This window comes from Marmota marmota, unplaced genomic scaffold (assembly GCF_001458135.2).
Source record: "Marmota marmota marmota unplaced genomic scaffold, marMar, whole genome shotgun sequence".
Taxonomy (NCBI): domain Eukaryota; kingdom Metazoa; phylum Chordata; class Mammalia; order Rodentia; family Sciuridae; genus Marmota; species Marmota marmota.
The window spans coordinates 920,289-937,029 of NW_026000077.1; the positions used below are offsets into that span (position 1 = coordinate 920,289).

The following is a 16,741-nucleotide window of genomic DNA, read 5'->3' on the forward strand; positions in this document are numbered from 1 at the left end:
AGTTACCTAACCTGTAGTGTTTTGTTATAGCAGCAAGAGTGAACTCAATCTCTTTCTCCCAATCTTCCTGAAAGCCTTCTCCATACGAGGCCTGGCCCACTCAGAGTGAAATCCAAGTCATTGATCAGGATGTTTCAAGGACAGAGAATCCTGAAATCTAAGCGGGGCAGGGAGGGAGAGCAGAGAGCTCTGACAAGACCCCCTTAGGCTTCTGTGATGAATGCCTACCCCTACGCAGCTCTTTTTAAGTCCCAGGACCAGTTGCTAAGGATGAAGAACAATCTGGTGGTTTAGCAATGAAATAAAATGAGCAGAATCTTCTAGACAGTTCCAGAGGGAATTGAAGCAAGAGAATCTAAAACTTTCTCATAAATCATCCTCAGCCTCAGGGTGTGTAACCTCCAAACTGGAATCTGCCATTGGTCTCCATAGACCCCTGTTTCCCTCAGCCACTTCACCAAGCAGCTGAGCACTGTGAAGGTAACTCCAAAGACACTGAGCAAGAGAGAAGAAGGAAAAAACCCCAGACACCTACAGAGAGCTCTGGGGACTCAGAAGTAGCAACCTTTGTTACTAGTGAGGGACATGGGCTCTTCCTAGCTGCCTTCTCCTGGGTCCCATCATGGGGGCCAGCTTACTCAGGCAGCAGTTCTCTGCATCTCCTTTGCTAGACCACCTGGCAGAACTCCTCGTGGGCTGCACCCTATCCCTTGGGTCCACACTGCACTGGAAAGATCTCATAGAATGAGGCACAGAAACTCTGTGCAGTTCACGGAGTGCCCTGGACCCTCACAACCTCACCTTGCTTTTCTTTTTAATTTAAACAAGATAAAGTAATTTGATTTTTATCAAATTCCTGGAGTTTGACTTATAGTAATGATGATTTTTAAAAAAAACTATCCCAATAAGGACAAAAGACAGTATTCCTTACATTATTTGGCAGCTGGCAGGGCAGCGTGGAAGGGAATGGAAGAAGTTATGGAGGTGGTCACATGGAGGAGTGGCAGTGGGTACAATGCAGAGGGAGAGAGAGCTACCAGGGACCACCTTTCCTAAGAATGTACAGTATTTTTTAAGTAGCACAAGCAACTTAAAAATGCTCCTTCATGTCTTTCATCTCCCTGCAGAGCCAGAAAGTCACCCTTCCAACTCGCACCAAATGTTCTAAAGTTATGAGACTTCTCTGTCTTGTGAGTTTGCAGGATCCTGGGAGAAGCCTCACCTTAAACCGGGACCAGCCAACACCAAGATTACCAGCTAACACTTAAGCAGATATGTCAGCATTCAGCAGCTTAGTACACAGGATAGAGATGACATCAGAAGAAAAGAAATGCATGCAGGTGTGAAAGATCACAAGACACAAGCTGCCTCCTTCAGAAGTTTAGCAGCACCCAGCATGTCACCTTTGGAGGATGCCATTCTTCCCTTCCATCCATTCTCTACACACAGCCAATAGCTAACATCATACTAAGTGGAGAAAAGATGAAAGTGCTCTCTGTCTTTAAGATCTAGAACATAACAAGGATGCCCACTTTCACCACATTTATTCAACATAATACTGGAAGCCCTAGCCAAAGCAATCAGGCAAGAGAAAGAAATAAAGGACATCCAGATCAAAAAGAAGCAAATCAAATTGTCACTGTTTGCAGTTGACATGATTTTATGTAAAGTAAACTCTAAAAACTCCACACACATAGACATACACACACAAAAAAAAAACTATTAGAACTAATAAATGAATTCAGCAAAGTTTCAGGATAAAAAATCAATATCAAAAATTAGTAGCATTGTTATATGCCAACAGCAAATAATCACAAAAGCAATCCTCTTTCCAATAAATACAAAGCAACAAAATCCTTGTAAAAAAAAAAAAAATAACCAAGGAGGGGAAAAATCTCTACATTCTCTACACACACTTACTAGGGTCTGCTCACATCACTCACTCTACCAGGCTTTGGGAAGACAGATATGGAAAAATCTGTCCCTGCCCTCAGAAAGCCCAAGACCAAGGAGGGGAAGGGTACCACCTAAGCCTCTAACTAAATGCAAGAACACAGTCAATGCAAGAGGCTGTGGGAGCTCAGAGCAAAGAAAGGATGAATTTTTAATGAAGAATCCAGGAACTTCTTTGAAGAGATGACATTTGAGCTGAAACTTGAAGAGAAAGTTTTGCGTGATATTGTGGATGGAGGGCAGAGAAGCAAAGGGACATTCAAAAGGACAAATAGGTTTCCTAGGGTTACTGTATCAAATTATGTTAAACTGGGTGGCTTAACACAACAGACATTTATTCCCTCACATTCCAGGGAGCCAGAAGTTCAAAGTCAAGAGGTCCTTCTGGAGGTTCAGAAGAATGTCCTGATGCCCCTTGCTTAGCTGCCGGTGGCTGCTGGCAATCTTTGCTGCTCCTCAGCCTGTAGACTCATCACTGCAATCGCAGCCTCTTCCTTCACATCACCTTCTTGTCTGTGTGACTCTCGGTGTCCTCTTCTTATTAGGTCCATGCTAAATCCAAGAGGATTTAATCTTGAGATCCTTAACTAAGTATGCCTGCACACATCCTATTTCTAAATAAGGTCACATTCTGAGGTTCCAGATGGATGTGAATTGTGTGGGGACACATTTAACCTGCAGGGGGTGAATACATATAGGAGAAATGGCTTGACTTCTGGTGTGGTGCGTCATATTCAATGATTCAAATCTTTGCTCCACCCACTTGGGCAACATGGGCCTATTGCTAGATCTTGACTGGACATGGACTCAAAACTCCGATGATTCAGACTCCAAATCTCAATGCTCACCTTTTGAGGGGTGACTTGTGAATACCATCTTCTGGTGAAGAGGAGACGGATATCCAAGCCTCAAACAAGCCAGTGAATTAAAATTACTCCTTAGTCCTCAGGTTTCTGTTCATTCAAAGTTCAAACTTCCATTTCAGCATTTCTCAGAGTTTGCTAAGAAAACAAGCAGTGCTCTCTCCTCCCCTCCCTTCTCGCCTTACAACTGGGTACAGTGTGTTCTGAACAGAAAGGAGGCTTCAGTGAGGTATGAAATGAAACAAATCCGCAGGCAAACAGCAAAGAAAGCTGGTGTATTTTTAATATGCAGGCACCATTTCGAGGATTGTAGAGGAAGTTTTGCCGCTTCATATTGAAAAACCACTGCGCTGGAAAGGCAGCCAGAGGTGGGGGGAAGAAATATACAGCTCTCTCCCTCGCACAGCCACTTCTTAAAGGCGCAATTGATTAAAGAGAAAGTGTAGGGAACCAACTGTTCACACTTGCCAAATATTTCTGAAGGTTTCAAAACCAGTCAAGGTGGTGGATTTCTTTCTTTTTTTTTTTTTTTTTCTTCATAGTGTCTACAAAATCTGTCACCTCAACACCCAGTGTTCAAACGGGGCAGTGTCTTGAGAAATGACTTTGTTCTCTGAATCACTCACAGCACTGGCCTGACATTGCTTCTATTTTCTGCACCAGTGTGAAACTTGCTGCAAAAATAGCTGCCAGGAGCCAGGAAGAGTGGCCTTCACCCTCTGAGGTTGTCATCCTCAGCCACCCCTTCCCTGTTCCCCACTGCTCCCCCACCCCCAGCCCTGTGCCTAGCAGCAGTCCGAGGCCTCATCAACTCTTGGTTGAAACACCATGAGCTAGAATGGCTGACTCCATAGAGGCCAAGGAGAAAGGGGCAGAGCCTCAGCACCCTAGGTTTGGGAGTGCCTTTATGACTATCTACAAAGGTGTCTTCTCTCTACAGATGAGGAAACTCAACAGAGATGCCAGCAACCAGCTCAGGGCTAATGAGCAGCTACCATTTGCTTTTGCTCTTCAGCATCTCAGTTCCTCCTTTGGGAAGTTCCCCACATTAGGAGCCTCCGTAAGGACTGAAGCCCATCTTTTACAGCAGAAGCTGAAAAGATCAGATAATCACTGCCTAGGCCTCCTGCAGCCAGGGCCTAGCACTTGAGCTGATCTCTTGCCAACCAAACACTCCCGTCCCACATTATGATTGGGAAATAGTAACTCAGTGAAAAAGTGTACAGGAAGATTTTACCCCCAGAGTCATGGTTTTGGATGTTGTTCCTCACTGTAAAAATCCTGATTCAATGAACTACCCCATGTCCTTTTAATCCATCTTTTCTTTTTCTCCTTAACTTATCCACAGTCTCTTTCTGTTACTCATAAATAAAAAACCTTGGCTGAGCCCAAAAAAATGCTACCAAGAGTCGGGCAGAAACATACCCTCCAGAAATTGGCAGGAATCTGGAATGATTTGTTTGGCAAGGTTAGGGCTGAATGCAGTGAAAATTCAGTTAGGAGTAAGAGCTGTCACTCTGCCAAAACACGTGACAGACCATGATTATGTTTTTACCTACAGTCACCTGGAATGCAGTACCTACCGAAATCATAGTTTAGGGCAGGAAGCAGTCGCCACCATAGAACAATATAAAAAAAAGGATGAGAAATTCTGTAGGATACAATGCTTGTTTCTAATAGGGCTAAATGGATTTTTTTTTAAATTAATAATGAAAAACACAAATTCTTATGTTCTCAATTCAAGGCACAAAATGAAAAACAAGGATTTTTTTCTATGTACTCAGAGAATATCTTTTATCGTCACAATGGTGAAATAGACAAAAATCAAACCAAAGTTTGATCCTGCAGGTGGCTGAATTATAAGATCAGTTTAATTTGCAACCTTACACTGTTGCTTAGGTGAAAATTAGAACATTGATTAGGAAAGAGGTGGACCTAAAAATTGGAACAGAGATTTATGGGAAGATTCAGATGACTCAGAGGGCACTGAATTTCTAAACCTCATTGATCCCCAGCTCTCTTGTCAGCCCATCGGCCCCTCCTTCCTACATTGCTTCAATGATCCTTCAGGGATCTAACCTGAGGGTATTATCTTGCAAGAAGAAATCAACTCTTTTCATGCCCTATCCCCTCTAATCCTCACTGTCTCTACCACTACAACTTGAGTTAGACCTCAACATATCTCAGAGACAGGTTACGGTAAGGGGTGAAGTTCATATCTAACCCCTCTATCCAATATCTAAAGGGAAAGACTTATTTAAAAATAACTCATATTATTATTTTGACATGATAATTGATATTACTAACTGTAGACTTTGATAATTTATATTGGCAGAGACCTGGAAAATGTATGAAGGGTAAATTCTAAAAGTACTAGGCCAACAAGGGAAAAAAACATAATTTTAGGTCCATCTGAGTTTATCAATATGGTAGCATCTGCCAGTGATTCTTTGATGCACTAGCTTGAAAAACTAGGAATCATTTTAATTGTTTTCCGGGTGTACTGACAGAAACCTGGACTCATTAGTGCTCCATACTAAATGGAGCTGAGATATCAAAAACTACAAGGTACAATTTAGAGGATGTAAATTCAAAGCCTTAGGGACATAGAAATGTTGTAGTGGAATTATCATGAGTGCTCACTCACCTTCTAATTATGTCTCCCAAGAGGACCCAAAACACACTACTTTCATGAAGACAATGGTAAATACATTAGTGAGGCAAATATCAACATTTTTATAAAAAACTTAGAATAACTGTTCTCTGTCAACCAAGGATGGTGGCAGAGGACAGTTGTGGTTGGAAATGAGATGCACAGTTTCCATTGGATTGGGACCATCACAAGGTAGCACAGACCTGGGAAAAACACTAATTGCCAGAGGCACATTGAGCTTGGTTACCAGAACAGGTAGCTTCCCAGACATACAAGCAGAATGGTCCAACCCACAGGGATCTTTGGTATGGCAGCTCATGGAGTCCAAAAATCAAAAAGAGATGGACATATCAGTAAGATCCTTATTTTAATTTGACAGACGTGATTGAGAGTTGCAGACCTATAGAATGAGGTTTAGAGCAGGCCATGTTCATTACCACCCAACAACCACTCACCAATCCCACTTCCTCCTTTCTAACAGAAGTCCAGCTGAGACTCCTGCAAGAAGAGTTCTTCCTCCAAAAAGCAGACTCTAAGGAAGAAACAGTCTATCTTCTGTTAGACATAATCTGACTGCAAGTGGTTCATGCAGCCGGCATGTCAGCCAATTTGCAATCGCGGGGAAGTAAACCAAGACACTGGGAAGGGCAGAACAAAGAATTTTAAAGAGCCCAAGTCTCCATATCATGTACAACCACAAAAATGAGAAGCTAGACTCCACGTGTGTATGATATGTCAAAATACATTCTACTGTCACGTATAACTAAAAAAAGAGCAAATTAAAAATATTTTTTTTTAAAAAGACCAGGTATTCCACTATATTTTTGAACTATTGAATTAAGCAGGACTTTGATTAACCAAAGAAATTTAGAAACTCAAGAAAGCCTTCAAACTGTTCATTATGTGATATACAGTTTCTTTATTCTTAAAGGCACCTAAGATTTTCTGCTATTAAAGTTTAAAATGTCCCACTGATACTTGCCTCTTTACTCAAGGCTCATATCTGAGTCAGTTTTCTATTTAAAAAGGAGAAGTTGAGTATCTTTGAGTAAGAACCCTGCGATTACATGGCAACTGTATCTTGAATCTTTCTTCTAGAAGTCCCCCAAAGAATCTTGCAGTCATTTAGCAGAGTATCTATCTACCTGGGAAAAAAGAACTATTCAGAGTTCTTCTGAAGATTATTAGATACTGACTCTAAGATAATAGCAAAATTAGAAGACCCAGAACACCATTACAGTGTTCGACTGGGTACTAATGGGAGTCTAGTACCCTCTAGAAATAGTTCTTAGTGGGTATTAATGGCAGTAAATACAATTTTACCTAAGTCTACCTCAAGGTAGGCCCATTTGGATCCCAAGTCCAATGAGTGGGTGGGGCCCAATGGTAGGGAATAGCAGATTATTTTATCCAAAATAAAGGACAACTTTTTGCCTCTTACTAGGACAAAAGAAAAAGGCCTACTTCAAGGGTCTCTTTGGGTTTTAGAGGTAATGTTTACCACATTTTGGTTAGTACACCAGCTCATTTTCCAGGAGACTGGGAAGGCTGCCAATTTTGAGCAAAGTGTAGAGTAAGAGAAAGTTCTCTAGCTGGTTCAGGCTCTAGTATATGCATCTCTTCTCCTGGCCGTTGTGATTTGCAAGATCCAAAATTATCTGAAGTGCCTTTGGCAGATCAGGTTGCTATATGAAGTTTGAAGCAAGGTTAGATAAGATGATCATGGCTTTTAGTTTGCTACTAGACCCTGGTTGAGAATGAATTAGTGACCACTAGATATCAGATAGTCATGCAACCCGAGTTACCCATGCTGAGCAGGGTGTTGCCTAATCCATCTACCAATATCTGTGGAATTGATATAAATTGGACCAGGCTCAAGAATGTCCTAATGGTACACATGAGTTTCATAAGCTTATAAACCTATTCCAACTCATTTCCATGACGGAGGTGCTATCACACAGAATGAAGTATATTCTTTGAACCATTGATAAAGCTCTTTCTTACATAGCCAGAAATCATGAGTCCAGAAACCAAAGGGTAGATGTGGGGATGGTATTTCTCACTGTCATTCTATAGTGTGTTAGAAAAGTGTTTGCTTCCAGTCCTTATGACTCTGGGCATTTCAGGCTTAGGAATTTTAGCATTCAAGGGAAAATGCTTCTACCAGGAAACACAATTGGGAGTTACTAGAATAAGTGCTGTAGATCATCAAGGGCATTGGGGTTATTGTAAAATACTGCAGTCAGCCAGGTGCAATGGTGCACGCCTGTAATCTCAGTGGCTTGGAGGCTGAGGCAGGAGGATAGTGAGTTCAAAGCCAGCCTCAGAAAAGCAAGGTGCTAAGCAACTCTGTGAGACCCTGTCTCTAAATAAAATACGAAAAGAAAGGCTGGGGGTGTGGCTCAGTAGTTGAATTGCTCTTGAGTTCAATTCCTCATACCTTTCAAAAAAAACTGGGGCCATAAAAGAATATGGGTTGAACACAAGAGATCACCTATAGTGACTCTATATATTTCAATTTTCAATGATAACAGATGGAAAATCAATGAAACACCATACAGACAAACCTACTGAGGGTACAAATCCCTCAAAAAATAAATGTTTACATCACCCACCTATTATTAAAAAAAAAAGACTGAATGAGTACTAAAAGGAAACATGGATAAGTTGGTGAAGGAGAAAATCTTACATACCAATGATGGTACAGCTATATCTATATTTCAATTACAGTGAAAATAAGGACAAGGGTCTCCATGTTTATTATTTTCCATGTTGTATTATTTATATATTTTAACAAATATTAGTCTCCATTCTTCTCCATTTCCCTCATTTGCCATATATTGTATGTTCACTGTAATTAGGCTTATAATTAATTCTATAAATTACAGAATCTTAATGTAAATTCATGCCAGAGATAGACGAGAAATAGATACCAACCACAGCTCCTAAACTTGAAGCTAGATGCAGATGAGAACTGGGGAAACAGTGTTTTGGATTAAGTACAAGATAACCAAGTTCTATTAGGAGGAAACTTTTGCTTTTGAAAATACAAAATACAAATATGAAAAGAAAACTGTACATTGATGTTGGTCTGGAAAAGGGGTGGACTGTAGAGGACCTTGGTCATTCATTCTTTGCTCACCTCCTGAACTGTATGAGTCTGCTCTATGCTGCTATAACAGAATTCCACAGACTTGCTTATTTACAAACAATTGAAGTTTATTTGGCTCACCATTCTGGAGACTTCGAAGTTTAAGATCAAAGGGCTGTATCAGGCTTCCAGGGCTCTTGCAGACAATGACCATGGTATAGCTCCATGAAGCTCACATGGAATAAGTTGCCCACTAAAAACAGGAATTCTATTAAGCAAGAAAAAAAGAGAAAGAGGGGGGCTGAATAAACAATAGCAGAGGCAAGCCTGGAATTCTGAATTGTGTTTCCTGGCCTGGATTCTTTCCACTCTAGTAATCACTTACAATTACTTGGCATTTCCAGATGAAAAGAAAGGAAGGGAAGTGGGGTCCTAACACCCAGTAAACTGCCCCAACTGCTTGGCACTTGGTGGGTTTGCCTTACCTATTCTGGGAGTGTCTATCTGCAGGGAATCTGGAAGGCAGGATCTTGGAAAGTGGAGTTGGACCTATGATTCCCCCATAAGTAATTCATATCCTCCTGACGGTCAGATTTTTCTATACAGACTGGGCAATCAAAAGGAAGACACTATCACCTGCATTATTTATACCAATATAGATTCAACCTCTTTAAACACTGAGGTTTGAAGTTTGAGCATTCCCCATCTATGCTTCTCCTCTCTGAACTTATGCTTCAAACACAGGCAAATTTATATGCATTCCAACTCTTCACTCACTTGGTTTGGTGACTTTGAGCAAGTCACTCAATCTCTCTGAGCCCAAACAGAGTTATCTGTAAAACAGAGTTGATACTCTCCACCTCATAAGAGAGTTGCAAGGACTAGATGAGATACATATTTTGCCCATCACAGAGCTGACCCTGTTACCAGGGCAAAACCTCAGAACTCTCCATCCTGACACCTTCAAATGCACCTTCAAATCCTCTATCCGGGCACGTCCCTTCCATCCCTTTATAACATTTCCACAATGCCTGCCCTCAGAAAGATGCCCCTTGATAGATTCCTTCTTTCCCCCGGGCTCATGTGCCCTGTATCCCCATCAATCACACACCTACTCTCAGTTTTTGCCTTTTTCTCTTGTACTCAGTGTCCTTCCTTCATTCCCTCCATTTGGATTCCATGTTGATTCTTCCCATGGAACCACAATGTGGCTCCCCACTCAACACAGAATGGAAGATGGAAGGGGAGGGAGCAAATGAGCTCCTCAGGTCTCCATGGAGGTAGTACCTTGGGTCCAGGAAGAGCTCTGGGCTCACAGGCACAGCGGCAGCCTGCATAACAGACCCTCTTCCTGCCTCTCAGGGTTTAGTTCTCTCAAATGCCTCTCAGAAACTATAGCCAGTGGAAGGAGATCTTCTGCCTACCTCTTCTCAACAAGGCTTTACTTCATGCCTCCAGATGCTTCCTGTGATCTGAGCTGATCCTTTCCCCCACTTGTGAATAATCTTAGCCTCCTTTAAATTCTGCTCCTGATCCCTCTGGAACCACGTTAATTAAACACAGAGTTGTCATCACGTCCTCAACCCATCCTCCTGCACAGGCGCTGTGACCCAAGAGCTCTTCCTGTGTGAAAACAAGCTTTGATCTGTCCTACTTAGATGATTTCAACTGCATGTTGGCAAGGGTCCAGAAACAACCCACCCAGTCCCACCATGTCCAAGGCAAATATGGTCTCTCCAAGCCCTTCCATCATTGCTTTACCAGGAAAAGATGATGACCTGACAAGTATACACCTTCATTCATTCTTTCATCAATGAATGCTTTTTGAGCAAGACTTCCTATGTTCCAGTCACCTTTATGGGTGCTGGGAGTATAGCAGAGAACAAGAGACCAAGTCCCTACTCTCACAAAAAAAAATTACATTCTCTTGAGGTCTTGTTAAATAAAGCCAGTGGCTTTCCATCTTAGCTGCACATTAGAAACGCCTGGAGAGTTTTAAAAATCCCAATACCCAAAACAGCACACCAGACCAATCAAATAAGAATGCCTAAAGTTCTCCAAGTGATTCCTATATGAACCTGCAAAGATTTCTTCTGCCCTCATCCCCTGCTTAAAAAAAAAAATAGGGAAAATATCATACCACTCTCTAAAGAAGAGAGAAAATCACCATCACTGAAATTATGAGGTTGGCATTTCAAGTTTGAAAAACTCTTCAAACTTAAAAGAAAAAGGGAAGCTCCACAGGTTCAGAACCTCTCATCTGAAGGGCCCCAGTGGCAGGCAAGGGGCTGACCTTGAACAGGTCACATCATCTCTGGATGATCAGCACCGCCAGGAGCTCCACCACCATCACTACCTTGTCATACAAAATGACCCAAAGAACAAGTCCCCAAGCTGTCAAACGGGCTAACTCCCCAGGTCACTCCCTTCTTCTTCCCCAAATAAGGGGCCTTCTGCCAACCAGACACTTGTCCTGGGTGCCACTCAAGGCCTGGGATTAGAAGCTCCTTAAACTGGTGATCATTTCTAAGCAGCACTTCCTTGGAATCAGGAGGTTCCCTCTCCTCAGCTAAGTCTGGATCTAACTCGTGGACCCAAGAGCTGTTTATCCGAGGAAAGATGCTTCACAGAAAGGAGAGAGAGGTGCAAGAATTGTTCCTTCCCCCAGAGATGGCTCAAAGCCAACACTGGCCTTTAGGGAGGTGACAGCAAGATGAAAAGTTGGCTCTAGAGTTGCAGCATCCTCCGTCTTCCCACAGAAAGTAGAGGTGTGAGAGGCAACAGAAATGACAATTCGATGGGGCTTCAAGAGCTCTTTGTTGTGGTGCCAGTTCTGTCACCAAAAAGCTCAACAGCCTTGGGAAGTCTCCTTCTCTCTGAGCACATGGTCCCTGTCTATTAAAGGACAGACTGAGAGGTAGCTGAGATGCCTTCTAGACTTGATTGTCTGAGTCTGGGATTCTGAGGGGCTGACAGTCATTGCCCACCCAATGGACCAAGAGAACCCAAAGGGATGAGGAGAAGGCCGAGGGCTCCCTGCCCATTCGAAATGGGCAGAGATGTCCCTTCAGAGTCAGGCTCTTTCTCACTCACCAGCCATTTGGCGGGTGAACAAGTAAAGATGGTTCAGTAGCTAAAGACCCATCTTCCCCTTTCACACATCTGCAAAGACTCAGTGGAGGAATGCCTCAGCCCCTGAGGATTCGGCCCTGAGCCTGGGGACAAGAATGAAGCAGTGAAGGATTCCACAGGTCCTGCTCAGGACTGCGCTCGATTCCAATTTGAAGCTGTCAGAACTGCAGCTTGAATTCTGAGCGGCCTTGGTCTCAGGGGGCCTATGGCTCCTCCTAGCTGCCTGAGGAAATTATTCACTTGGATAAACCCAAATTAGACCTGGAAACGGAGCACATTTCTCTTTACCCTCCAGATGTCTGAGGGTTTCTCCACCGCCCTACTCTCGCACATATACCTTCCACCCTCGCTCCAGCCCCCTCAAGTCATAGCCCCAGGAGATTCTCAGGACTCTGCCACCTCCAGAGTCATCAGAGGATATACTGAAGTCCAGCGGTGCGAGAACTGATTATGAGAGCCATTCACAGGGAGGGCTGGCATGGGGGGAAATTCAGACATCCGTGGGTCTTGCATAAAAAATTGTAAACATGCCAGGTTGCTCACAGACCTAAAAGAACTCAGAAAAAAAGAATTAGGAAACCTCTGACTCCCTACCTCCCTACTGCACTGGCTTTTGGTGAAGAGCTCTCCTTCCTAATCACCCTCTTAAAAAAGAACAAAGAAAAGAAAAGGAGAGGTAGTGGGAAGTCCCATTATAAGATTCACAAAGATTTCTCATCAGCCATGTCCACCCTCCCTCCTGTTCCCTGCCTACCCCTCTTTGGATCCAAGGGTAGAGCCACTCTGAGCCAATCAGCCTCTTCATCTCAGGAAACTGAAGGCTTTAGCACTGTCACACAGAAACCAGGCACTTGGAGTTCATGGTGCTCATTTTCCTGAAGACAAGATCCAAGAGACCCTAGAGTTGCCCTGGTAGTTCAGATTCCTCTTTGGTGAACAATCATGATGCCCTTCACCTTGAGCTGGCTAGAGTCAATTTAGTTGTTTGCCTCAAAGAAACTTTATTGGTGAAAGCTCCCATTAACACCCATCTTTACCCCATTCCAGGGTTTACACCTGGATGCAATCACCTTTTTCTGTTAGTTCAACTTTCCTCCAGACAAAAAGCCCCTTGCCATTCACTTAGCCAACCCTTAATCTATCCTCAGGTCCCAAATGAGACTTCAACAGCCTTCCCTGATGACCACCTCCTGTACCCCTTATCTGCTTCAAGTACCCCTGGAATGTATTCCCATGGCACCACGTTCTCCCTCTATGACCCAGTGCTTAGTTCTTAACTACTCCTTCTCCAGGTGACGTATTAAGTGCTTCATCTACAAGGCTGTAGCTCCTTGAGACAGATGTTCCGTCTCCAGCACACAGAACAGTACCCAGCACGTAGGAAGAACTCAATAAATATTTGTTGAATGAATAAATAAATGAATGAAGACATAGACTAACTTTCTCTCCTCCTCCTCCTCATGGTAAAATAATAGAAATTAATTACCTGGTCCAAATTATTATTCAACTCAGAACATAATCAGTCAGTCAACAAATTAGCACTAATTGATGTGCCAAAAACTGTATCAGGCTATACAAGTGGGACAAAGATGCACATATAGGCGAGTGGGGGAGGGGGAGATTTCCTCATGAGAAACATGATCGGTCATAGGTAATTCTAAGTTCCTTTTTGCCTGGTCTAAAACAATCTATGCCTCCCATTGCTGTATCTTGAAAATGGACATTTAAGTGTTGTTATACATGGGGGCTGGGGGTACAGCTCGGTGACAGAGCGCTTGCCTAGCACGCACAAAGCCCTGAGTTCCATCCCCAGCACTGCAGGGAAAACAAATTACCAGTCATGAATTGTGGGTTTGCAACAAGTTCCTGAATCAGTGGGAAGAAACTTCCAGAATAGTGCTAGATCCAAATGAGGTAGAAACCTCTGGGCAAAATTCCACATCCAGACCGGTTAATGGTCGGGGCCACTAATCACTTCATCTCTGGTTGATGTCTGCCTCTGAAGAGCAGAAGATCGTGAACTGAGAGGCTCCGGGGCAGATGGGCAGGAGAGGGGTCGCTGAGCCTCTTTTTCTAAGGGAGCCTGTTGCTGCCATTCTGCTACTCTGGCAGGTGTTGAAGAGAGAGGGGGACTCCTGCCCCTACCCCCGGGCTAGCAATTACAGCAACCAAATTGTCTCCTGCAAGAGGCCCTGTGGCTCTGGTGTCATTTCAGCAGACAATAAATTCCACTGCCCGTCAGACGGCTGGAGGCCAGCACTTGCTGGCAGCTCCCACGGCTCCCAGAAAGAGCCTAGTCAGATGTGAAGACAAGTCAGCCAGCTGCAGCCAGCACAGGGAGTAACCCTGCGGGCCCAGGGAGCATTGTTCTGTCATACAAGGACCCACTGCACGCCTGAGAGGGCCCAGCTTCAGCCAGGCACCAGCGACAGCTCTACCAGGCTTGTCTCCTATTTGTCAAGTCCCAGCAGAGAGCAGGATAAACAACTTCAACTGATCCAGAGGAACCATGTCATAAATGTGGAGTGTCATTCTAGGTGTGCACATGGGTATGCCTGTGTGCACACGTGGTGCGGGGGGACCTCGGACACCACCTAGTTTCAGTCCTTATCTCCTCCTACCTGAGCAGTTTCAATAATCTCCTCATCAGTCTCCTAATTCCACCTTCTCCCTCCTCAGCAGGCCACTCTCATCCCACAAAACTCATGCTTCATAGATCTGATTGTGTCAAATCACAGGAAATAAAGTCTAGTACTCACCTCAGCCCTGTACTGCCTTGCCAAATGTATGTCAGACTTTCCCTCTGGGCACCCTGTACACCTGCCAAACAGGCACCCCGGTTTTGAATGCTTAAATCTTCCTGGAACTTTAAGGCCACTTTAAATATCTCCTCTTTCATCACACCCTCCCTCCACCTTCACTCTGCCGCTCCAAAAGCTAGAAGATCTCACTTCTCCCTCTGAAAAACAGAAAACAGCCTGCATTTATCAGTTGCCTATTACGTGCTTTATATTTTATGTGCACGATCATTACTATTATTATTCCCATCCTACACATGCGAAAGCTGAGGTTTAGGTATTTTGCCCAAGACCACAGAACTCCTCAAACACTGACGGAATTTGAACTCAGAACAATCAGCCCCATAATTACTGTGCAACACTCTCTCTTCAGCTCCAAGGGATGAGAAGGGATAGTGGAATTCCCATCACTATCCCACACCAAGCTGAGCAATGGTATTTATTCTGATACCAATAAAACCCTGAAATGTCCAGGCCCCTCATTTCTGAGATCCCTATTTTTCTGGGAAAGGCCCTGGCAATGTGTTCACATGATCATATATTTTTGAAAAGCTTTCTAAAGGAATATATTTCAACCCAAACTGATTATAGCCAGTGTCTCTTTCCATCCCAGGCTCCCTCCATCACACTTCTCTTCATGTCAGTGGAAGAGTGGTCATGGGCATTTAGAGATCCAGCTCCAAGGAAATTGAAGTGGGAAAGCTTTTTGCTGTCCCAGTTACATCTTGGGGAAGGTATATGCACATATTTCACAATTTCAGGTATAGTTAAGCTCCTACTGCCAGCTGTCCCAATATAGAAGTGACTCTGGGAGTAAGTACATTTTCTACCCAACCATGAAGCCAAGTCCTTGCCCAGGGTGGTGCAGTGGCACTCCGGGAAAGCTGGAGTATGGGTGGTGAGCACAGGCTGTGGCCTCTCAGAGACTGCCATGACATTATAGGTCTGAGGCCAGGGAGCCAGGACATGTCAACGTATTTACCTTGGCAGTCTGGCCTGGCCCCATTAGAATGTCCATTCCACATAGCATGGCATCCTGGAAACCCCAAGCATCAGGATCCAACCTCAACTTCCCGACCAAACAGGAAAAGGAAATGGCACAGACCCAAATGGAGATCACAAGACTAACCAATAGCATGGATAAGTTCCAAACCCTGATTAGCATAACTTTGAACCATTCGTGTTAGTCCTTTTTCAAACCCTGAATAGCATAAATTTGGATCCGTAGTGGTTGACCCAAGTGCTATATAAATCCCTTGTCTAAGCACACTCAAGTGGCTAGACACTCAAGTGGCTAGACACCCTATATGGGTCCCCTCTTGCCCTGCCAGAGCTCTCTTTTCTTCCCACGTGAATACATCCTATTCTTTTGTACTCGCTCTTCCTCATCTGTGGATTTCATTCTTTGAATTCATGAGACAAGAACCTGGAAAGAAGTTGCTGGTAAGCTTCTGGTGTCTGCTACAACACTGGAGAGCATAGCCTGCCGTTAAGAGTTGCAACACACCACTCAATGGAAAGGTAGAAAAATCAGGTTTTGTCAGCTGCAACCCTCTGAGCTGACATAGGCAGGCATCCCCTGCCTTTATTAGCTGCTAACATTACAACAGTCTTCCTCGACTGCAGAGACCAGCAGCTTATGCAGACCTCACCCACTAGCAGAAGCAGAAAATTTAGTTTCATCTCAAAACTCCAGTTTCAATGGTGCCAACTCACCTGGTCTCTTGACACGAAGGTACAGGGCAAGAGGTAGCATGTCCATAGATAGCCCCTTGTGCTGGAATTTATCAGAATTCTTGAGTTTCAAGGCATAAACCTGTAGCATTGTTCCAAAAACAAGTGGTGTTTGTGTGTGGAGTATCATGTTTTATGAATCCTAACTCTCATTAATACAAAACAAATTCTGATCAACTGTGTTAGAAGAAAGACAGAATTATCTTCCTATTCTCCCTTTAGGAAATGATATGCCAAAATTGTTGTCATTTGAAGGAACATCAAAGAGTGTGCGACCAAAAAAAGTAGGAAGAAAGTGCCAGAGAGGTGTACCTGTCAGCTAATAAATTTTTAATTCTATTATTTTTCTGGAGGTTTATGATACTGTCAGCTTTCTAAATATATAATTTACAGTGATCTTTTTTTTCCTTTTTTGAAATAAACAACTTTATACATAACTCTGAATCCACAATTTTGTTTTCCTTAAATAAGTTCCCTCCTAATTAATAAGCTTCCAGCCCCCCCCCCCAAAAGGACC

The 16,741-nt window shown here is 43.5% G+C and overlaps 1 long non-coding RNA gene across 1 annotated transcript in view; it reads right to left on the minus strand.

The window, feature by feature from the left end:
• Positions 1-8,582: 8,582 nt before the first annotated feature.
• Positions 8,583-16,741, minus strand: part of LOC107156145 — a 49,854-nt gene continuing 41,695 nt past the window's right edge. The window contains exon 5 of the long non-coding RNA XR_001505316.2: positions 8,583-8,828. This is a non-coding gene — a long non-coding RNA (uncharacterized LOC107156145). The remainder of the gene's footprint in view (positions 8,829-16,741) is intronic.